Below are 25721 nucleotides of genomic sequence, written 5' to 3' on the forward strand. Positions count from 1 at the left end.
TAGAGGGAAAGTACGAAATTGGAACAATGTAAACCTTAGCACTGCGCTGTGACGTTAGAACTTATCGAACCTTCTATTTAAACCTTGAGTTAGTGCTTTCTGAGACCAAGCGTGATTGCCGACAAAAAAAATGCGATGTCTTACAATATAACAACATCACCTGCATGATATATTGGAAGGATTGTGATTCTGCTTGGTCATCAGCTTAGAGATGCTTTTCGCTTCAGTAGAGATTCATGCCACGCAACAGGGGGCAAAAGTGATCCGTAAAACCTGTCGATAAACCCAGCCATGGACTTTGGTAAGCATCAGCAATTCTCATTGCTAGACCTGATGAAGTTATTTCAATTGCATACTCTTCAACGGTAACTGGTTGGGCTTGCAAAACGGGCTTCCAACATAGAACGCAGAAAATCTGGTTTCAGATTGGCTGACCCACTGATCATGGCGCCAAATATTTGCGTAAATAAACTCAAAACTTGGTATTGGGAATAAAGTCAATGACATCGCCATCAGATATGCAACTTTTTTATAAGCCAACCAATTATCACATTACCTGCTGTATTGAAACGTGCAAAAACATTTGCTGGAGAACGTTTCGAGACGGTACTGTTAGTGAGCAGCGAAGATGAGTGGTAATGAAGTGTAAACACTGTATGATCTCTACTACACACAAGGCTGGTGGAGCGCACTAAACCGGTTAGCAGATGCCATTGAGTCCCTTTCCTCTGTTTGGCTGGACACTTAGCCGAGTTCAGATACCTGTAGCGCTCGAACGGAAGAAATGTGCAACACACCAAATTCTTTGTTTGCACGGTTGCACTTCTGCTTGTGCTGTTTTAAAAATAAAATACTAATTTAATATAATAATTTTAGAGAATGAGTCCCCTTAAATTACAGTATGCACCGGTAATAGGACCTTACTTTTGTTGTTGGTCACTAAGTGTTATGCTGGAATGTTTATTCGCTGTTTGTTCGACCCTTGGCTGAGGGCGACTATTTGAATCAGAAAAATTATCTTTATCTAGATGTCTTTGTTTTATGTCTTTATCTAGATTTGTTTATATAGGTGTCTTGTACACTCCCAGAGAATTTTCGACTCATTTTCTGGAAGCTATTAGTTGTAATAGAGCAAGCTAAAAAAATATTCAGATGACAAGATTCACAAAATCGTAAATATTGTCCACAAAAGGAAAAAAAGTGATGACGTGTGCTTACAAGCCGGATCACCCCGTCGTTTTGTGAGTCAGTGCAGTGATACATAATTTTTCAGCAACAGTCAACAATTCGTTGAAATGACTCATGATTTCAACATTACTTTTTGTCAAGTTCTTACTATGTTGTTTAACTTTACTAAAGCGAAGCTTCTAGCCGCAACAAAGGTCAAATAACAACTCAGGATTGACCGGTTTGTGAGCCTAATTATTTCAAGGCACACTTGGATATTTTCATCAGTGAGTTTTCTTAAAGTGTGCAAACTCAGATTGTGTGAAGCTTTGGAATTATTTTGGACAAAAACCTGCTGTGGAAAGCATTTTGAACAACCTTGGCTTGCATTCACTATTTGGCACGATTTGGTCTTTGATTCCTCCATTGGGCTTCAGGTCATACACTTCTATTGCTCGGCCTAGAACAAACTATGCGTCTCTACTAATGGGTTATAAGATGGACAATTTTACAGCTTACAGCGCCATACGAACAATACCTACTAAAGTCACAATTTCATCAGGATGGATCGCAAGAGACGTGAAAAAATTCTGCATACTGACGTTGAAAATCCAACGTGGTCAGGAGGAATGATCGCCAGGGCTCTCAAATTTCCAAAATCGACTGTAAATGCTGTGTTCACACGTTACCGGGAAATACCGACGACAATAAAACAACGACTTCGGTTTTGGGAGAATATAATTTTCCTGCAGGATGACAAACGTAGCAATCATCATGCATATTATTTGTTCATATAATATGGATCTTTATTAAAATATTAATTTGTAAGGCTTATGTTTAGTTACTTTTGTTTACAACTCGACTTAGGTTCGTAAGATAGTATTGGAAGAAAGACAACGACGGTGTCCTATATATATAGAGTAAGGAGGGGTAAAAGTGCGATGCGGGTAAAAGTGCGATTCAATGAATTATCGGTGCAGATTCCGAGTAAATTTTCTACATTGGCATGGATGGGTGACTACTTCGACAGCTTGAATCTAACGAAAACTTTGGTTGCTTACGAAGCATAGTTGCTGAGTCATGTGCAAATGTTATTTTAGGGCGGTTTTGATGTAATTTTTCGTTATACGGCAAATACGATATTAACAGGAGGATATTACTTGTTGAAAATTTGTAGCAGCGTTTCACATCACTCAGATATCTGTTTTGAAAATACGGCGAAAATAATTTACAAAATATATTTCGCTTTTCCGTAATTCTATCTAACCCCGTCAAGCGCCTACTGTGTTACCTGACTCACTGCGAAATGCGTTGTATTCGCGGGATCGTGTTGGTTCGAAAGGTTTCGAAAAATATCGCCCTTGTATCGAAAATATCGTTAATTTTGATCACTAAACATAACGTACTTAAACGTAATATTTCATGTGCCAGTAGTACGCAATAATTGTATTGTGAAACTGAATTGTTATTTATGCAACTTTTTACAAATTAAATTCAATAACAAAAGCACAACTTACAAAAAATCGTTTGTTATCGATACTAACTGCATATGCGTTATAAACGAATAAAGCGTTTTATTTCAATAATACGCATATTTGCAGTGAGTCAGGTAAAACAGTAGCGGGGTAAAAGTTCGATACACGGACGGGGCAAAAGTATGATTCATGGACGAGGCAAAAATGTATAGCTAATTATATACAGCTTTAGGCACTATATCACAGATACTAGAAATGAAAGATCTGCAGAAAACTGTGTGCTCTACAGATGTTGACCGAAGAAAAACAATGTGTTTCCGCTGATGAAACAAAAAACAAAGGTTTGGAAAAGTTTCGATCTAACGTAGGCTGCAATACACCAGCGCAAAATAGAAAAGGTGCAAATTGAGAATATTCCTTACCTTACTTCCGTGGGGTAAAAGTGCGAATCTGCACTTGATCAGAAGAAAAAAGAATTTATTTTGCAAAACACTATTACCGCAGATGATTTATAGTTGAATGTGAAGACATAGAGTTACTGCATCATTATAAAATATATTATGTTGTTGTCCTTCTTTATATCTCACGAAAATTGATGACAACTTCAAACATCGCACTTATGCCCCGCCCTACTCTAAACGAATCACTTCTTGCAAGACTTGAGAAGCTGGGAGATTCCGCAGCATTCTGCAAGTTGCGCAAAGCGTACCTAACACAACGTAACCTGAGTGTGAAGCGATCTTCAGGTCCGAGTTTTCCGACTCGTTCTGCAACATCTCTGGCGTACCACAGGGAAGCAACTTTGGGCTACTGTTTATAAATGAACTATCAGCTCTCCTGCTTCCTAGCTCTCGATCTTTTTACGCTGACGATGTAAAAATCTTTAAGGCAATCAAAATGGATTCCGATTACATTAAACTACAACGCCCAGTGGACAAATTTGAGGATTGGTGCTCGAGCAACATGCTTATAGTCAGCATCTCAAAGTGCCTCGCCATTTTCTTTCAACGTAAAAATAAGCCTATAGCTTTTAGCTACAACGTGGCGGCACATTTGTTACAACGCATCTATCATATTCGTGATCTTGGTGTCGTTCTTTTCCGTGTACACTAAACCGATATTATTTCCAGACCCAACAGGCAACTTGGATTTGTTTTTAAAATCGCTAACGACTTCCGTGATCCGAACTGTTTTCGGTCATTGTACTATTCACTTGTAAGGTCTGTTTTGGAGTTTGGATCTGTGATCTGGAGTCCTCATCAACAAATTTGGATCTCTTGACTTGCCAGAATCGAAGCAGTACAGAAAAAAAATTACGGCATGCTTTGCGTAGTTGACCGCCCAGCAAGCTTCGGGGTACAATACTGGTCTAATAAGCCAGTCGGTCGTATGTTCGAATCTCGGCTAGGCGGTATTGCTAGATAGAGTTAGTAGGGTCGTTGCACTAGCCCTGTAACTGTCCTGTACTCTAACAGCCGGCTGCAAAGTTTGTCGATAAAGAAGAGTCAAGTCTTAGAAAGACATTTAAGCCCAAGGCTTTGCTTTTGCGCGGTTCGAAATTACGCGTTGTTTACGCAATAACTAATGGTCACATTTTTTGCAATTCGGCACAACTGTGCATCCGTCAAGTTTAAAATCTACTTGCAAGTTACCCCTAATGACGGTGCCGTTTTTTATTATTTTCCGACGGCCAAGTCCCCTTAATGGCACTGACTCAAGCGAACCAGTAAGGTGAGTGCAAATCGGGTTTAGAATATTGATGCTTGACGCCTCTAGTGGACTGATTTAATCGGGCAGTTGAGTATGTGAAAACTCAGCACAACTGCAGCTCCAATAACAAATTCCGAAGCTGAAAGTTATTTCGAAGATAATTTTTGATGAGAAATGTGCTCCCTAATTAGGATACAGCACAGCCGGGCCCTATCTGGTAGAAAGCAATTTAAATTAAAACTGTGTGCGTGTGTACTGGATCTGTTCATTCGAACGTGATGGAAAAGGCACGTAATAATAACAAAATGTTGCCTGGACAAACCGTCCATGCAATACCAAAAATGTCGGGAAATTCCATCAGTTGCAGGTTGCAGCAATGTCCGCCGCAACGACCGAACACCGCCCGTCGAACGCAAGCTAAATGATCTCACACAACTTCACGCAACGCCATGCATATTCAAATTGATGACTCTTCCCCGGTGTGACCCAACACCGACGTGCTTCCTGCCGAGCGATGGTTGGGCTCGCTCGCGGTGGTAGCGTTTGTATGTGACCGCAACTTAATTTCCATTGAATTGATTTTTGCTCGTTTTTCTGCACCGATATTTCCGAGGTGCCTTGGAGCTGGTACGGTGGCGTCGTCACTACCGGCTTCGGTGTAATCGAGGGGGAAGGGCCTATTATAAAGTTCAATCCCCTAAAATGAGCAAAATGACTCATGATTTCTAGATTCTTAGTTATGTTTTATGAAAATACACCATGAACAATAATCATGATGTCAATATGTTTTTCCGGTACAACACAACGGAATATCATGATTTATTATTCATGATTTTGTAGTATCTGATATCCCGCATAAATGAAAACAATTGCGTAAATGGTCATAATCATATCGCAATTATAATCTCTATAGTCACCATAAGATCAAAGGTTACAATACATTCCAAAACCAACATTTTTCAACGGCGTTACCATTTATATTATGATTCAACCATTATCATTATGTTCATCATATCCTACACTTCAAAAATATGTATGGAAGATCGCTTGATTTCGTATGGTGAACATTCTTAACGACCCATTGTTTTAATGGTTACTTGACAAATAACCATAACTAATATACTTGATATTATATCAGGCAACAGTTTAGATACGGTATCCAACCATTTCACTAATGGTTCTAGATTGGAAGATAGATGATAATATTTATAGTTAGAGTATGGTTCCAATTAATGCGGGATAGCCGTTCGGTCATGATTTCGCGGCAATTCAAAGTTTATGATTTCATTCATGGTATTGTAATCAAATTTCTTGCCATGTAGAGATTCGAAAAAGTGGACAATATAGAATAAGCTGGGTTACTAATTCTTGTTATCACATATGCCCTGACTACGTGCAACCGCATATAAAATTCGCCATTTCTGTTTATTGTGTCTAAAAAGGTCCTCTGCTTAATAAAAGTCGATTTATCAAAATTGGCCATCGTGCAAATTGATGAAAGTTTTTTTTTGAGACAGATAAATATTCCAGTTAAAGAAAAAAAATCATTTTATTCTGCTGCTAGTGAGTAATTAAAAAATGTCACTATACTCTAATTAACTATACAGTAGTATTTCGAATTTGGCAACAAAATGCGTGTCGCCTATGTTGCCAAAATCGAAACCGTGCCAAAATCGAGACCCTTTTATGATATTAAAAAATTGAATGTAAATGCGTCAGAAATTGACTAAATGTTATTAATTAACGATTGCATCCTTTTTATGTTCACAAAATCCGCCAAGAGCTATCCGTGCGGTAAGTTTTTGGCGACCTGCGGTAAGACGTAGTCCTACGGCAATAAAAATATTATTGTTCGAAACATTCTATAACCGCAAACTTTTTTCATGAACATACCTAGGGTAATATTTTTTCGTTATTTAAAGTATGTATGCGGAAGCTGATTGATATTTAAGCATGTTTTTGGAAGTAAAATATGTTGTGTTGCCAAAAACGGATACTTTTGTTGCCAAAATCGAGGCATGCCAAGATCGAACCATGCCAAATTCGAAATCCCACTGTATAACATACCGCCATCCGGGGTGACATTGTGCCACAGGGGTGAGATTGTGCCAAAACCCAAAAATATTTATTTGTGAAAATTTATTATATCTATGGAAACTGGTGACCTAAATTCGAAATGATGATGAACATAACATATTTATTCAGAACTTAGCATGGAACACAGATAATATTAGCAAACTATTTAACCTAAACAGGGTTTCAAATGTCGCGATCAAAATACTCGGAAATAACACTTGTAAAAAATGTCCCGTATAAAGCAACCCAAACAAGAAATCGCATCAACTTGCTAATTTGAAAGTATATAAAGTATATCATTTACAATGTATTGATAGGTTATTATGCATTGGATAAGTTTTGATTACGAAAATAATATTTTTCCAAACTTTGTACTTTTCGAGCTTCACGGGGGTGAGTTTGTGCCAAGCCATAATGATAGATCCAATTTGTGGATTTCACATACACAACAAAAATACGTCAGTATACATCAGTACACTCGCATTCTTTACTATAGAGCACAATATTTTGACAGTTTAGATAGCATCATCCATTTTGGAGCAAACAACATCGTAGGTTTGCTAAATATTTTAAACTAATTTTTACTTTTTCTCTGGAAATTTCAGATACTTTGACTAAACACTCTAATATAAGACAAATATACCTATTATACCGTGTATAAACTGCCAGTTTTAAGGAGTGGGGGGGGGGTCCACATGTCTTGCGGCTGCGGGCTCTCAAACGAGGTAATGGTTACTTTTGTTAAACGATTAAATAGATATACTCCCTTAGGATACACGCCCTCCCTATGTCCCCCTTGGGTTAGAATATAGGCTATATAAACACCCCTATTCTGTATTTCGAATGGGTTACTGTTTCGTTCGAAACTGACATTTCGTTCGAAAAAACAGCGGCTCGAACGAAAAATCTTCATATGAAAAAACAACTCGAACGAAATATTGGCCAAGTCGATCGAAATATTTCAACTCGTTCGAAATACAGAAAATTGACTACGAACTCATTTTTGGTTATTTCGGACCTCCCTAGGTTATTTTCATTCATACTTTTGGTATGATGCGTTATTTTGGGCCGGCCTTCTGCCCTTAATTGTCCACTTAGTTCATGGACGGCCCCATATGAACTACTTTATACTGATATTTATGTGTATTGTTTATAAACATGCTAATGTTCACTGTTTAGGTATTTATGTTTTTGGTACATTGTCACCCTCTAGAAGGGGTGAGGTTGTGCCAAAGTTCAAGCACTTCCAGTAAAATTAGGTTTCATTGTAACTAAACCATCTCTACGGTAGTTGTTAATTGAACAATTTAGTATATATTGACAGGTTTTAAATCAACTTAGTTCCTAAATTGTGTGTATACTGAGCTAAAGAACAAAAACATTTGCTTTTTTGGCACAATCTCTTCCCGGATGACGGTACCTATCCTAATTATTCGCTAACACAATTACTCCGCAATTGGAAAGAAAAGAAGCTACCGGAGGCATGGATGGAAGGAGTGGTTTGTCCCATCAACAAAAAGGGCGACTGGAAAGACTGCTGCAACTATTGTGGCATAACGCTGATAACCACCGCCTATCAAGGTGCTCTCCCTGATCCTGTTACGTCAGTTGCCAATCATAGCACAGGATCTCGCAGAGAATTTTTATTGAGCAATCTTTACCATCCGACAGATCTTCTAGAAATGTCGGGAGTACAAGGTACAACATCCTTTCGCATCACATCTTTACTGGTTTCAATGCAGCACACGATATAGTTAAACCGCCCAGTTTGCTTCGGGGTATGATGCTGGTCTAACAAGCCAGTCGTCGTATGTTCGAATCATGGCTAGGCGGTGCTTGCTAGATATAGTCAGTAGGATCGTTACACTGGCCCCGTAGTTTTCCTGTAAGGGTAAACGGGGTAACAACGCCCGCCGGGGTAAAACCGCCCACCATGGTTTTACAGGGCCTTGCTCAAATTGGTGTTAAATGTTGATGACAGTCATATTACTGAATGCGTACGCAATATTTTACAATAGGGTAAAGAACTAGTTTTAAGCAGTCTAAGCGGGTCACTGATTGTTTTACCTTATTACAAGCGATGGGTTGACTAAGTGGGGGATATCAGCATACCAATCTTCGTGCTATCTTTAGTTCTTCAAGCTGTTACCATTGGAAGACACTATTGTTGAGCTAAACTTTTGATTTTTCGCTTTAAAAGTTGGAGCGGTGGAACTAATTTTGAACACACCGAACCCATTTTCACCCGCAAGGTGCTGTTTTCAGCAATCCTGAAATCTGAATTTTTTTACGTCCCGTTAAAAAATCCCTCGAACTTTTCCCCCTATTCAGTAAGTTCGCGTTCCTATCCGCGACCTACTAATCGGCATCTGATGCGTAATCGGCATAGCGTATCGGCATATGCGTAAAATGCCATCTGTCTAAATTGTTTATCGGGGCATACACTCACCGCACCGTTCGGCAAACGGTATTCGTCGTCTCTTTTATTCTCTGGTGTTCTTATGGGAAACTGCGAGTTTGACGTCTCACTCGCTGTTCATAAGGATGGTGGGAGAACAAAAGAGGCAAACATAGAAGTGCACACGATCTAACTTTAGAACAGTGTTGTCAAAGCAAATAACATTGAAACACAACGTTGCTTCATTAAATCACTGAGAAAATCTTCGAAAATTATTGAAAAAGCTGTCTTTTGTGTTGTTTTTAATAAAGAAAAATTAATTATGAACATACATTTCTCTTAAAAGTATTGAACCACGTTTTCACCATAGGAGGTTTCAGTTAATTTCAAACTTAAAATTCTTATTTCCAGAACCGAAACAGTATCTTGGCAACACGATAGTTCATCAGTTGTGCTGCTGCTGCTGCTACTGGTGAACAGGTTCCATCAATTCAGAATTTGTTTTCAGTTTTGTTAGAAAATAATAAAACTTTCGGCTAGTGACAAAGCCTTAGATAATAGAAAAAAAGAGACTGAATAATATGGTATGTGACAATTGAGTGCTTGACTTTCAGAGTGGTTGTAATCAGTGCTGAAAATTTGATGAATTCGTTAGTAGCGAGGTGGCGATTGCTGAAGAGCAGCTGAAAAATGTACGTTTTTGGACAACAATTTTTAATTCATCATATTTCTTGTCGGAAACCCAGTAAATTGTGTTTGTGTGAATCAAATGTATGGTTAAGTGATTTGTGAAGATGATCCTATCAAAAGATTTTGAAAATATGAATAAAAAAGTGCATTTTCGGATCATTTATGTTCAACTGATTAAAATAGGTAACACTGCTTAACTCGTTCCTTACCCTACCTTGTACAGCAATATCGTATAAACCATCGGAGAAATAAATAAAAACAGATTTTTCGTTATAATCGTTTCGTTTTTTATAACTTTGTTACCGCAGAACTTAGGGTTTATTTTATTCAAAACGTTAAAACTTTTAGTAAATCCAACCCATATCGCATCTCTGATTCTGTCTTCATCCGACAGTACCTAAATTAGGTAACTGTTCATGCAGTTTTGTTGAAATAAATAGTGAAATGTGTAAGTCGGTCATTTGAGGATAAAACCGCCCACAACGAACGGCGCAAGACCGTCGTGCATAATGCTAGTGCGATAAGGAGATTTTTAAAATCATTGCATAGTTTGGACCAAAGAATCTCAGATTTACATAAAACAACATAAATGTGCTTAACTTGTAGCTGGTAGACTGTTTGAAAAATCTAAATCGCCAATTTTCCCTGCGGGCGCTATGGACATTTTCTTGTTTTCTCGGTTATAGCTTTTTTCAATAATTCCTCCCTCTTGGAGCAAATATCATGGAATAAACATTTTTTTATGAAAATATAGCAAATTTTCTTAGCAATGCAAAAATAATATGTATCTGGTTTATCAATCAGAACAATTTGAAATGTCAAAAAATGACCCACCAGATCAATTGCAGGAACTTTAATACCCATATTGTTATATTTTATCTTAGATCCTCTCTAGTCCTTAAAGATTGACTCCAGGATGCCTAAGCCGGTCCATCTTGTTGTCTCAGGAAACTACACGGTAACAATTTCAAGACTGTTTGTACATATATTACTGATATTCTTCAAATACGAGTGGTTGCCGGACACTGTTTCGAAATTGCGAATCTCGGGAAACCATGTATTGTTTGATGGCAAACTGATTCAATTTGTTTAAATTAGATAAATTCACGAATCCAATGCCACCAGTTTCGTTGAAATCGGTTGAATATTGTTAAAGTTATAGGCTATGGCGGTTTTACCCCGTTAGTGGGCGTGTTTCACCCCGCATGGGAAAATACTCTATTTTTTTGGACGTGTTTCCAAATCGCATTAAAAAATAGAAAATCATTACAGGTATTTACGTTTTTATTTTTTACATGTAGGTAATAGATCAATTGTTCATTTAATGCAGATAAATTAGAAATTGAGCTACAACTTTTTTTTACACAGGTGGTTTTGCTTAGGGGGGCGGTCTTGCCCCCCCTACCCTTACTCTCACAGTCGGCTGCGAAGTCTGTCGATAAAGAAGGGTAATGTCTAATGACGGTTTAAGCCCACGGCTTTTATACGATACAGTCGATGGCACATAATGCACAAACACGGTTTGCCGGATAAACTTACGCGACTGATCACGTATTAGGTATCAGCATCTTTGGCTCGAGCAGCACGTTCACAATCATGTGGGCGATTTGTGCCTTGTCCATCTTGCCCGTGTCATCATTTACCTGATGAGGACGGGAAGAAAAACAGGAGGAATGGGAAGGGGTGGATGAAGAATTTGGACATACACAAACAATTATATAGAGTGATTTTTGTACCCCCGAGGGGATACTGCACTCCTTGATAGTTAACTTATCAATAGTACCTACACCCCCTGGAGGGCCTATAGCTCTATATCGCTTTCGGTAAGAAACATCAAAATGTCTCGTAATTTTAGTTTCCTAAAATCCGATTCATTTAAGATGTACGATCCAAAGGTCTTATGACATAACTGTGCTACTGCAGGACAGTTGCAAATTACGTGATATGGTGTACCGTAGTCTGATTCACATAAATCACATTGAAACGATTCAGCTCGCTGAATGGTAGCCATATGATAATTAAGTCTGCAGTGACCAGTCAGTGATCTGACAAGAATACTACAATTTACCTTAGAGTGTTGCAAAAGAAATTTCACAACCTTCTCACAAGGCTTAACAACTTTTCGTTTGATGACAAGTTTCAAGATTTTTCTAAAAACGTTCATGTTCAGATGAAAACCAATATCGAGTTTTTTGTTTTATCCAACATTTTGCAAGCACTCGCTCGACCTTCGTACAAGGAACTGTCGGTGTAACAGACCGAATAATCGGAAATTTTCCATTCCATGTAGCCTGATATCCACTCCTCTCTAGGAGGAAAGTTACTTGAGAAAGTCCTATACGGAAAAGTACACATGACCGTTACATCGTTAGGAGCAAGGGCAAACTGTGCTTATGCACTTTCCAACTACTAGGATGATATCCGCAAAACCATATGACGAATAGCTTAGACCATTGAGTTTCCTCAGTAGGTCATCCGCCACAAGGTTCCATAAAAGAGGCGAGAGAACGCCACCTTGTGGACATCCACAAACACTTTGCTTCCAAATGCTTGCTTGCAGTAACGACGAAAAATGCAATCGGTTACCAAGCATTTGTTTCATCCACTTGATGATTATTCAGGCACATATTGATAACAAGCAGCCTCCAAAATAGAAGCGAAAAATACGTTATCAAACGCGCCTTCTATATCCAGGAAATTCCTAAGCAAGATTCCTTTTGTGAAAAAGCAAGATTCCTTTCGTGAAAAAGCAACCTTATTCACCACATCATGTAATAAAGTGGTCGTAAACTTGTCACTTTGATAAGCATGTTGTGCTGAATGAAGAGGAACTTCTGCTAAGCTTGTTTCGCGGATGTAGTGATCATTAATCCACTCAAGTGATTTAAGCAAGAAAGACGTTAGACTGATTGGTCTAAAACTTTTCGCTTGCTCGTATGTTGTTCGTCCACCTTTAGGAATAAACTAAATGGTTATTTCACGCCAATGAGTTGAGATATAGCAATACTACACACAAACCTCCTTTTCGGAATGTGTTTGAAGTATTTGAATGCTTTCTGCAGTAGAATAGGGTATATTCCATCTGTTCCAGGAGATTTGTTTGGAAAGAAGCTGTTCACGGCCCACTCAACCGGTTCAGTTGTGTCAAGTCTCCGAGCAAAAGCCCATGAATCTAAGCCACCTATTACGATTTCTGGATCGTTTCGAACTTCAGGTCCCACTTAGCCTGGGAAGTTACTATAAAAGAGACAGGATTCTAGGATTTCATTGTCATTCGGACAGTATTCGCCGTTCGAACTTTGAATGTTAATAACCTGATAATCATTCCATTTTGACAGTATTTTATTAACTACGACGTTATTCCAGGCTCTCTTGCATCGTCTCTTTAGTTCCGCGAAATAAGAGTTCCATCATGGTGTTCCTCTAATCATTTTAATAATTTTTAACGGGCTACTTCAAACGAAACTGATTGATCAGAGCTACGTTGGATCGAGGGACGTGTTTCTGGCGCACATCGAGGACACTCTCGAGTTCCTTCAAGACACGGCGAGGGTTGACTCAAAGTCCCGGCGTATCCTGCATTATTCAATCGCTATTTTTGGGGTTTCCGACGAGCGGAAACTTTGCGACGATAGAGGTAATCTGCGCCAGACTGCGGGTTCCAGAGAGTACCAGAGGTGTATACATCGCGAGCTACAAACACTGCTTGGAGAGGTTCTCATCGTATATCTGGAGAATGTCGGTAGGCTACGGTGGGCCGGACAGGTCGTAAGGATACCGGACGACAGTGCGATGAGTACAGTTCTTTTTAACAACTCATCGGCACCAGGAACAGGGGGACTCAACGTGCAAGATGGCTCGACTAGGGCGAAAGTGATTTGCGACTTCTGAGACGACTGGGAAATTGACGACGAGTGGCCCAAGATCGGGTTAAATGGAGACGACTGCTGAAGACAGTACGAGTCACACCGGCTCTAGTCTGTGATGACGACCACGACGACGAGTTGATACCGGAGATACTCCGGGTTACTCAGGGGTGTATCAAAAAGTGACGTTTTTCTTCGTTTGGATTATTTTTTTCATAAACTAAAATCAATTTGCAGTCGACTGGTGAAAAGAAAACGGAAATCGGTCGTCAAATACCCGAGATATGACCATTTCTATGAAATCTGTTCTGGAAATGCTTATCAGTAACGTGCTTCCTTTATAGCCATTTTGGCTTTATGGACCACTTCCGCCGAGTGACCCAGAATTTGGAACCAAGGCTTAGAAATACCTCTCTTGGAAATGGCAATGCACAGGAACTATTCATGGAATACTATCGATCATTTCCCGAATTGTGTGTCTCCGAAAGATGGAAGTAATTATCGTCGTCCAAAACAAAACGTTTTCCAGAATAATGTATTATTAACCAGCGGTATTAGGATTTAAGCGTCGAAATCTGTTCTTCAGTATAATCCGGGGCTCATGTCTTATTTCGGCACTTTATTCCGTCTCTTTTCAATATTTGGGTACTGGTAGGAACAATTGATCTTTTTTGCAGCATCACGTTGGCTCACGGAATCCTTGTTGTTGAAGGCACGAGAAAGAGAACGAAGCCCACCTGTGTCCATAATTTTGGCTGGTCTTCCATTACCTTGCTTGTGAGTAGTTGTTGGGGATCTTAAAATGTGGTAAATAGTCGAAGCCGCAACATTTTCGCTATTAAAATGTTGTACCGTATACTTTTGGCCGAGATCTTTGTGCAATTCATAGAAGTATACAATGCACTCGCGAAATGTTTTGACCCCATTTTGAGCAAAACATGGCAAGCATAAACAGCTTAGCTAGCTTAACTTAGGCTTAGCTTAGGTAGCAAAACATGGCAAGCATTAACAAAACAAAAAAAATGTATCAGAAAAAGGAGACAGCGATCTAACACATAGGGGAGAGACGTCTACAGTGAGACACTTTTTTTCCAAAAATTTTAAAATTTTTTTGGTGATAGTTACCAACGACGTCTTCAATCCATTTGAAAGGTATATCCTTCTAGTTGTCTGAAAAAAAGTTTCAGCCCTTTTGGTTAAAAGATAAAATAGTTACAAACGCAAATGTGAAGGTGTCTTTTTGGCTCACTGTTCCCCAGTAGGTGGGAAGAGTGAGACAACGAGTATTGAATACTGAGACACATATTAGAATTAAACTTAAACCATATTTTTTGGTTACAAAGAATAGTTTAGAGGTCGTACTGTTTATTTTGTGCATAAAGGATACATTATTGTTGTGTCTTATTGAAAATTGCAATTTTTCTCACATCTACATTTATATTCATATAAATGTCCAATCCTGGTTATCTGACCTTCAACTTACACTTCAGAACTCATTTACAATCAATTTATATGGATTGATTTACAATTCAACACAAAATTTTTTTTTTGAAGATTACCCACATCTGTTTGTCTCACTGTTCCCAATACGAATGTTTTATAAGAAATAGTGAAATAGTGGTGTTAGCAAACAATTCGATGGTCTTATATGTTTTATTTTTATCTCTCATTCCTATGAGTTGCCATGTAGTAAATTTAATTTGGATAAATTATGCGATTTGCCGTTAAAAATCCCCTGAAAATGATCGCAATAAAATTTACTTTGACCCCCCCAAAAACGACTTTTGTTGAAAAATATACTAAAAAATTAACAAATTTTTCTCAAACTGTATTATGTGATATAGATACACAAACTTTACTTTGCAGGAAAATATCATGGATCTTGTATGTTTTATGGCGAAGCTATTCCCGGTGTCTCACTGTTCCTGTTGTCTCACTGTTGACTACTCTCCCCTACACACTCTCATTTCTCTCTGAGCTTGTTTGTTGTGCATTTGAAAATTTTAGTTGTCACTCCATTGCATTACTCTGTGGGTAAATTGTAAATTTGCAATAACTTGAGAACGGCTGGATTTAAGAAAAAAGTTTATATATGAAAATTTGTTCAAAATTATGCGTAGAATTTGATTTTGTTTAAGTTTTACAAAAAAGAATAAAATTTGAATATATTTGAAAAATTTGTTTCAAATTAAAAAAAAAAATCCAAAAGAGTGTCCATCGATAGCCATTCACAAGATTTTGGGGCATAATTTGAGATATCTTTAAAAATTAGGCAAATCGGAGAGGAAGGTTTTGAGATAATTGTTATTTTATTAATTTTAGGCCATTACAAATATTTTATAAAGTTTTTGTCCTTCCGGTGTTCGGCCACTGAAGGGGAGGGCGAAAAAAAAAACAAAGTGAATTTTTTAATCGAGCAAAAAAAACATGGATTTTAAGAATTTTTTTTACGGTTTAAACGTGAAAACCGAATCTATTCTTGCTTATAATATATACGTTATTATTTTCTATGCTAAAATATACGAAAAAAGACAAAAACGAAGGAAAATTTTTTGGACGATTTTCGGAAATTCCATTGTTCGAATTTCCATTTCTGTTACGTGCTAGAAGCGTTAATTCAACTCGGAGACTCATTTTTCGAGTTTTTCAGACTGTAAACCCCACAAACAATTGATTTTATGAAAAGAAATTTGACTCATATCCTACAAATTATTTTTTTGCCCCCCGATTTTTCAAGCCAATTTCCAAGGGAAGAGTGACAAAAACTTTAAATATGATTTGCAATGGCCTTATCATCGTTTTTTTCTTTTTAGATTTTAAATTTGCAATTGCTGAACGGCTGGGTCTAAGAAAAAGATTGATATAACATAAGTTGTTCGAAATGATGCGTTTTGATTTTGAGAATTTAACTTTGTTTGAGTTTTTCAAAAACTGTCGAATTTGGATATTTTTGAAAAACTTATCAAATTTTAAGGATTTAAAAAACAAATCCGAAATAGGGTCCATCGATAGCTCTTCACCAGATTTTAGGACATAATTTAAGCTATCTTTAAAAAAATTAGGCAAATCGGAGGGGATAGTTGGGGAGGGAATAGACATTTTATGATATTTATCATGGTTTTGGAAAGTTTTTTCTTTCAGTGTAATTTTTTTCTGAAAATAGACTTAATTTCCTACAACTTTTCCTTTGACGCCATTTTGATCAAATAAGATATGATGTTTTGAAAAAAGTAATCCCATTTCTAAAGGGTGCATTTGAACAGTTACTCTTGACGAAAAAAATCAAGTTTAGTGGAAAATGAGTTTTTACGTCCTATACATTATACAACACATCAAGAAAATTTCATTCCAATCAAAATAGTCGAGTCAAACTAGTTACTAGTTACTAGTTGAGCTGAAATTATTGTATGAACGATAAGTATTGTGTAATATTGTATGGAGATAAATCTGTTAGTTATTATGGTAGTATATACCAGAAATTGAAGTTGACCTAGTTGATAAACTTAATTATGGATAACTGTGATTTCAAATCCTGAGCAGATACCAGCGATCGTCCCCTCGCAAGTGACGCTACTGATCGCCGCACGTAATGCAGTGGAAGAGACGGTGAAGGTCGACGGTTGTAAATTCACTTCTTCCATGTTTTGGGCCCGGCAAACTTCGTTCTCCTTCTCGAGCACAAATATTCTCGAGTCAGGCTCCAAGTTTAAATTGATATGATACATTGCCTGTATTGGTACAATCGCCTTGATTGTTATTCTCCAGTGTTCTGCGCACAGTTTACTCGCTGAACAGTCAGGAATTATGCGCGAATTTGTTTCTTTTTATGACCTAAGCCCGGCTACAGTCTGCAAAGCTGGCCGATGACGTAATGCCGCTATACTCGTTCATTCCATCACTCGACTCTGGTTTATGCAAGGCTCTAGCTCTTTATCGATGTCAGGAATTGTACGTGACCGGGGAGTTTTCATCATAAACTTTGTCAACTGGCATCAATTGGGACGTGGCGCAAATAGCGACAATCGTTATTATTAATTGTTCAAGACTCGGCAAGGGTCGCCAACCGGAACGACTCATCTCGGTTTTAATGGCGCTGATGTCAGCGCTACATCGTTACATTCAATCGTTGCTACACCTGGAGCAGCATTCTTTGCCGACGAGGAGATCCAGTTTGCTCGATAATGGGTATATAAAACACCTACTTAGTTCACTAGACTGTATCCAATAAATCGTTGATCTCTTTCTCTCCCCCTGGTATTCCCTTCGAAGGGCAAATCAGAAGGGTTAAATATGGAAAACATTCCTTGCCGTAAACTTTTGTGTCTGGAAATGCATGCCGGCAATAGGCCAATCATGCTGCAGCAGAAAACCTTGAACTTTGGAATTATAAATATCGAGACAAAAAATAATAAATTAAGACGAATTAATGAAAGATTACTTTATGCTCCACAATATGTCGGAACTAAACTATTTTACTCCGTTTTTTTCAACACCATTTATTTTCGTTCCACTGTGCATCGTGCATCGCAGCAAAAAAGGTCTTATGTATTTTGAATTCAAAATTCACCAGTGAAGCCGTACCGGTGAGCAATCCCACTTCTTTCGTTTCGACTTTCGCTTTCGATTCTGTGATGCAACAACGCCCGCAACAGGTCCAAATGAAAGGAAACTTGACCATCCGATCTGAGCAACATTGCTTTGCTGGTGGATTGCGGAAAGCTCCGAGCGACGACGGATCAGAATCATTAGCCAGCAAAGTCACGTGCGAGTATGATTACTATCCTACTGCTACGAATAGCCAACTCGATCCAGTGAACCATTGTTTATCTAATGGCACTGGCGAAGCCCTGTCAGACGAGGCATTATTACAAGGTAACAAAGTATATTTTTTGTGTATACCCTCATCCTCCATCCGTCAACGTAGCGCCATACATGGAAATGGCTCATTCATATTTTTTTGCGTTTATTCAAGGCAGACGACTGTTTTTAACTTCAACCACCGTGGCATTTGAAAGGAATAGCGCCAAATCGACGCACTCCTGGGGAACTGCTCCTAAGAGTAATAATAAGCTCATGATCACTTCAACGGAGTAGAATCCTAAATTAAATTGATCATAAAAGGCGAAATTTAATTGAGAAAGGAAAATCTTTTCCTTTTATTTCTATTATCGATATTGCTTGTAGTCCACCCTTTCAGTCATTGTATTAATTACAAGGATCCCTTTAAGGTGAAATTAGCAGTCATCGATTCGGACAATTTCAAAAGCAGTTTTTTTGTTTGAAACAAAAACTCTGTTCATGAAAATATATTCGCTGTGTTCAGATTGACAAGAAGAAAACCGTATTTACATTTTTTCAAACAGAACCCCGCTTTTGGGCCCAAAAACTGCTTCCGAAATTGGGCTCTCCGTCGAAAAGTTAATGACTGCTAATTTCCCGTTAAGTTGAATTAATCTTACGCTTGCAATGTTACATTGCGAACCAGAATCTAATAGGACGCAACGTAACTACCACTGGCGTTGTTAGAAGATAAGTGGTTTTGCTTGACCAATGGTCAGACAATTTTTGATGTTGACTCTCGTGACTGGTCTTCAGATCATTTTATTCTCTGATTTTTTTCCGGCCACCACCCTTGAATCAGTCTTGGTTGTAAGCATTTAGGATATGCTGCTGCATCGTCGTAATTGCCTATTCCCGTCCTATCCAACGCAAATTATTAAAAATATCAGCATTTTTATGACACACAATGCAAAACTAGTTATTCCCCAATATTTTTAGTTTGTTGTCTATCATACGCGATCAATCAAAGTGAGATGAGATCTATTTAAATGCTTTATATCATTAAAGAAGTCCTAGCAGCCAAATTTCCTACGTTTTTTCGTGCGACGAAGAAGAAAATGTCGACTAATCGTTTTTATTTCCGTCATTCATAAATGAATATAACTCACGCAAGGCATTGTCGTTATTCTACAGCCAGGAAAACTTGCCTGACCTGCAGAAATTTTACAGAATAACATTTGTCATGCCGTGCTACACAAATACATGCGCGTTAGCTTCGTACATATTGTTGTGATTTTTAGTTCGGACGATGAAAAATTTTGATGTACAGATTTTAAAACGGTACGACAAGTTTAAGAAATCAAGTCAGTTGCGTAATTTCAATAATATGCTTTAATAATCGCTTTTCAGCGATTTCAAAGTTCACGGATCGGAAGGTAAGCGTGTTTTAGTTAAATCAGCACAAGAACTTTTGGAGTATTCATTAAATCCATCCAATTCCGAAATATCTCAAGATTCTGGTAATAAATTTTTCAATTCTAGCAAAGTCATTCGGTTGGCGAACATAGATTTATATGTTTGTTACTAGACAGCTGCAGTATACGAGTGAATAGCAACTGGTGTAAATGACGAACTGACAGAACGCAGAAATGTTACCTTTTATCGCATAAGAACTCGCAAGCAAGCGATCACACGCTTACAATGCAGCGTATCGTTTTGATAGTAAACTGCAGCAGACGAAATTAGGCGTTATCTCAAGGGGTCGGACACTCAGCACATTATGCCGCGGCACTTCAGAGATATCAAGCGGCATACCTCTAAAGCCTTATAAAAAGAACATTTATTCGCTATGACGGCGTTGCTGATATTGTTCAGGGTTTTGCGTGAGAAAAAAAGAAAGGGAAGTATTTTTGCTTTTGTCATCACGCACACGTTGACAGCTCGGCATGAGATTTTCTGTAAGTGCGAGCAGCCTATGAAATCTTTTTCAATGCCGTCATCGCGAATAGGGTTTTACACACATCCGGTTCAATTTTACATATGAAATGGAAGCACGGCCAGCTGTCAAAATCATCTCGCACGGTTGCCAGAACTATCAGATTATAATGAATTTAACAAATCTTGCAGTTCGGCACTTTCGGTACAGCATCGGCACAGTTCGGCTCGTTTCAAGTCGCCTAACATAAAAACGGCTGTGCCGAGTGACCGACCCCTTGCGTTATCTAAAGACATTGAGTTTACTTCTGCAAAAAATAAATTGACTGACTGCACTGTTGGGTACTGGGAATTGAAAAAATCAACAATTTCCAAATGTGAAATTAAATAAAATGAAAACTATTTCAATTAAATTCTGCTATCTATATTTATTCGCGACAGATACGTATTTCGTCTACGACTTTCAGGCTTCATCAGTGTCTGTTTTCGAACATCTGTTCCAATTTAATTGGAATAGTTTTCTTCTTATTTAATTTCAGGTTTCGTATTCTACTAAGACACTCCAAAAACTTCAGTCAATTTCCAAATAGATATTTGTCAATAAATTTTAAGATTTCGGAAAGAGTAGCGTTTATAACCATTAGTGTAGCACAGTTGAATGCAACAGAGGTTTTGCGAAAATCCAGTGACCAATTAATCATTCCATCAAAGTTACCTTCATTAACACGTGTTTCGTTACCCCACAATGGATCATCAGAAAAACTGAAAAATCTCACAGATGGCTCCAGCATAGACAAGTTCTGACAAACACACTCGACGAACGTCGTAAACGGCTGTCAAACTGTCTTTCGATCTGATTGATCCACCTAAAAGGACCGGTTTAGATTAACCGTCAGCAACCGTCAACAGCAACAGAATGGAAAGAGATTATGACGGATAATCTATATCAGCCTTAAAGTTTACTCTAAATTTGGCACGTTGCGCTTTAGTGTCCATCTAGCGGTAAGCATGAGCAAAAGCTACCTAAAATGATCCATTTACATTTATTATAGTCAACAGAAAAAGTATAATCCTAATAACAAATATCTATTTAAAACATATATGAACTAACCTAGCACAAACATCTTTTAAAACAACGCTTATTGTTTTCACGAGACACATTAAAATCAAACACTTCATAGCAGCTATTAAAAACCCGGCACATACTAAGCACTGGTTCGTGTAACCCATAGTTAGTTCTTGAATGTCGATTGACGAGAAAGGCGTGCGAACGAAGATTACGTCTTCTAGTGTTGATATCTAGGCGACTAAGCAATTCAGCACAATCGATATTTCCTTGAAGAAGATCGCCGACAAAACACGCCTTAGCCACATTGCGCCTTCCTTCCAGCGGTTCTAAATTAATCAGCTTGCAACGGCTTTCGTAACTCGGTAGGTTACGTGGGTCACGCCAGCGTAGGTGTCGCAGAGCAAATCTAATAAATTTGCGTTGAACTGCTTCAATCCGATGAATTGCATTTTGGTAAAAAGGTGACCAAACAATGGCGGAGTATTCCAGCATAGGACGAACTAGCGAGCAATATAGAGATTTTAAGCAATATACATCCTTGAAGCTTTTCGCAAAGCGGAACAGAAATCCTAGTTACGAGGAAGCCCTGGATACAACGAAGGAAATGTGGTTCTTGAACGTTAGTTTCGAGTCGAGCAAGACTCCCAAGTCTTTAACAGTTGTTTCGCGCTTTAGGGCCGTCTCACGAAGGGCGTAATCGTGCAGATACATGTTACGTTTGCGACCGAAGGAGATGACTGAGCACTTGGACACATTTAGTGACATCTTGTTAATTCGGTACCATTCATCAAAGGTCTCCAAATCCTGTTGCAAGAGATGGGCGTCATTAGGGCTGTACAGTTACTGTATAGTACATTTTCAAATCGTCAGCATAAGATAATCTCGAACATTTAAGGATTTTGTTCACGTCATTCATGTACAGCAGAAACAAGAACGGTCTCAAATGACTGCCTTGGGGAACGCCGGAAGTTGCTACGAAGGGTGACGATACGTAATCGCCGATTTTGACTGACATAGTTCTGCCGATGAGATAGGAGCGAAGCCAAGTCAGCAGATTGTCGTGAATGCCCAATTCGTGGTATTTAGAGATGGCTATCTCATGGTTTATGCGGTCGAAAGCTGCAGTAAGGTCCGTATATACAGCGTCAACTTGATTCCCTTCTTGCATTGCACGGATGATGAACGATGTAAAGGCGATTGAATTAGTTGTCGTTGAGCGCTTTGGCATAAAACCATGCTGGTCAGGAGAGATGCAGTGTGAGCAATCTTGCATCAACTTTACCAGAACGATTAGCTCAAACAGCTTAGAGACAGCACTTAAGGCAGCAATCCCAAGTAACAATTTGGGTTTTATAACACTCTTATGATGGCATTTAAGACCAAAATTGGTCTTTAAGACCACCATAAGAGTACAATAAAACTCACATTGTTGCTTGGGATACCACGGTAATTAGCAAAGGTTCTTTTGCATCCCTTTTGGGCACAGGGAAAACAAAGGAATCCTTCCAGCACTCGGGGAAAACTTCCATCGTCAATGATATATCGAAAACCTTAGCTAAGGGCAATGCAAGAGTATTTAAACAGCGTTTCAAGACTATGGAAGGAATGCCATCTGGGCCGCATCCAGTTGAGGATTTCAAATGTTTCCCAACAGAGATCACCACATCGCTAGTTACGTTGTACGGGAAACTGGAAACGGTTAAGCGAGTAATGTTACTTGTGGCTGCCACAATGTCATGAGCAAGGGCGATCTCATCAGAAAAAACGCTACTGAATTGCGTGCGAAACAAGTCGGCAATATCTGCGACTGAATCCGCTACTTTAACCCCGTCAGTCATATTGGAAGGAAGTCCAGATTCTTTCCGTTGTTCGTTTACAAAGGTCTAAAACTTCTTGGGATTTGTTCTAAGAGAGCTCTGCAGACGCGAATTATGGGAATTAAACAAACTATTATTTAGGTGCTTGTAGTAGGAGTTAGCATGTGCATAGTCAACTTTGGTGCGGTCCGAGCGATATTTGCAGTATTTCCTAAGGGCAGCTCTTTTCAGTCGTTTCAGGCGTTTACGTTCCGAGATGGACCATGCGGGCTTAGAAGGCTTGCGTTTCAATTTTTTGGATGTAAACTGATCGATCGCGTAAAGTATGATGCCACAAACGGTGGAAGCAGCAAAGTTAACGTCATGACTAGCGAGTAAAGAATTCCAGTCCAAGTTAGCCAAAAAACTGTTCATCGCTTAGAAGTCTGCTCTGAGAAAGTCGTAATAGACGGTTTCAGCATGGTCTAAAAAACGATATTCGGGTTTCAAATCCAGTGTCAACAATAGAGGTGGATGATGCCTGCAATGCTTGGCGAGTGGTGTTGGGGCTTGCAGAATAGAACAACGTTGCCCTAATTCTTCGCTTACGAAACACAGATCAAGCAAACGGTTATTTGCATTCAAAATGCCATTCAGCTGTCTCAGTCCGGCTGTTGAATATGAATCAAGCAAGGACAGTGAAGCTGGACGAAACGAGGAATGAGCAAAGTCAGAAAAGCGGAAATTATTCGTATCGCTGAGCCACGAAACTGTGCTGAGGTTGAAATCGCCTACAATAATAATGCTATCATTAGCATCCATTTGAGAGACGACCTATTCGAGAGAGAGTGCATGTTTGTCGATTATGCTGCTGTCATTGATGCGGTCAGGTGGAAAATATATGACACAGATAAAAACCGTTCCAGATTGAGTCGATATCGCTACCCACAGATGCTCGACCGTCGTTATTTCGGGAGGTTTCAATTGCCAGGATTTGATGCAGGAGCGCACGGCCAAAAGAACTCCGCCGCCAGAGCTTTTGTTACTATTTAATGCTGTCCGATCGTGCCGATAAACCGAGTACGTGTTGTCAAACAGTTGCTTCGATAGTGTGCTGTTCTTCAGCCAAGTTTCCGTGAAAGCGTAGATATCGTAGCATGCGTCACTGCAAGCCAGCTGGTACTCGCTTCGTAACGTCCAAGTGCCGGTGTCGCTGTACAGAATTCTGGAAAATTATTTCCAGAATCGTGTGCTATGCTACAACACGGAGGAGGGTCAGAAATGCGTTCCAATCACCTCAGGGGTTCCGCAAGGTTCCATACTGGGCCCGGTGTTGTGGGGTGGTGATTGTCGGCTTTGCGGACGATATCACCTTGGAAGTCTACGGTGAATCTATCAGAGAGGTAGAGTTGATGGCTGCCCACTCTATAAGCATTGTTGAAGATTGGATGCGATCCAGGAAACTGGACCTAGCGCATCATAAAACGGAGGTTATCGTGGTGAACAACCGCAAGTCGGTGCAGCAAGCAAATATCAGCGTCGGGGACTGCACTATTTCGTCAACGCGGTCCTTAAACCTCCTTGGAGTCATGGTCGACGACAAGCTCAAGTTCGGGAGCCACGTCGACTATGCCTGCAAGAAGTCTTCCACAGCTATTTCGGCATTGTCTCGTATGATGTCTAATAGCTCTGCGGTATATGGCAGCAAGCGAAGGCTTTTAGCCAACGTGGTCCAGTCCATACTCAGGTATGGCGGGCCGGTGTGGTCATCGGCGTTAGGTACCAAAAGCTATCTAGCCAAGCTGGAAAGCACCTATCGTCTCATGTGCTTAAGAGTGGCGAGTGTATACCGCACAGTTTCACATGACGCAATCTGCGTCTTAGCGGGTATGATGTCTATTAGTATCATCATCAGCGAGGACGTAGAGTGCTTCAACCAACGTGGAACTAGAGGCATACGGAGTACCACAAGATCAGCCTCGATGATCACATGGCAGCGGGCATGGTCTGATTCCACTTATCCCGGAACTATCGGGATGGGTCAACAGGCGCCATGGTGAAGTCAACTTCCACCTGACACAGATTCTGTCAGGGCATGGTTGTTTTAGACAGTATCTGCACAAGTTTGGGCATGCGGAGTCCCTCGAGTGTCCCGAATGCGCGGACGTTGAGGAAACTGCAGAACATGCTTTCTTCATATGCCCTCGTTTCGCGGGCGTGAGAAGCAACATGATGGCAGTTAGCGGACAGGACACTACTCCGAATAACTTAGTCCAAAGGATGTGTTCTAGCTCGGACGTTTGGGGTGCGGTCAATGCGGCTGCTACCCAGATCGTACTTGAGCTACAAAACCGCTGGAAAGCCGATCAACGGCGAATAAACAGCCTAACTACCATAGTCCAGTAGTTATCTAAGAGCGTGCGTTAAGCACAATAGCCCCTCCCTGAAGTAATACCGATAAGGTGGTTCCAGGGGGGATTGAGGCTGGAGACTCGAGTAGGGTTTTAGTGGGTCTGGATTAGGGCTGTCGGTATTGAGTGCTTTTGGTGAAAACCGGTATTTCGGTATTGGCGTAGAAAATACCGGTAGTACCGGTAAAAAACCGGTATTGGCAGATTATTCGGAATCAATAGAAATGTCGGTGTTTTTCAGTAAATGTCTATTTTCAATCTTTAATTTCAGTATTGTTCCTTAGCAAAGTAGAATTTAAGCAGATATAATGCGCTTAGTGATTTATTTCCCTTGCTAGATTTTATTGCC

At 39.4% G+C, this 25721-nt stretch overlaps 1 protein-coding gene across 5 annotated transcripts in view; it reads right to left on the reverse strand.

The window, feature by feature from the left end:
• LOC128732963 (filamin-A) overlaps nt 1-25721 on the reverse strand; it is a 208251-nt gene that overhangs the window by 161034 nt on the left and 21496 nt on the right. The gene's annotated exons all lie outside the window — the stretch shown is intronic.

The sequence above is a fragment of the Sabethes cyaneus genome, chromosome 1, assembly GCF_943734655.1.
Source record: "Sabethes cyaneus chromosome 1, idSabCyanKW18_F2, whole genome shotgun sequence".
NCBI lineage: Eukaryota > Metazoa > Arthropoda > Insecta > Diptera > Culicidae > Sabethes > Sabethes cyaneus.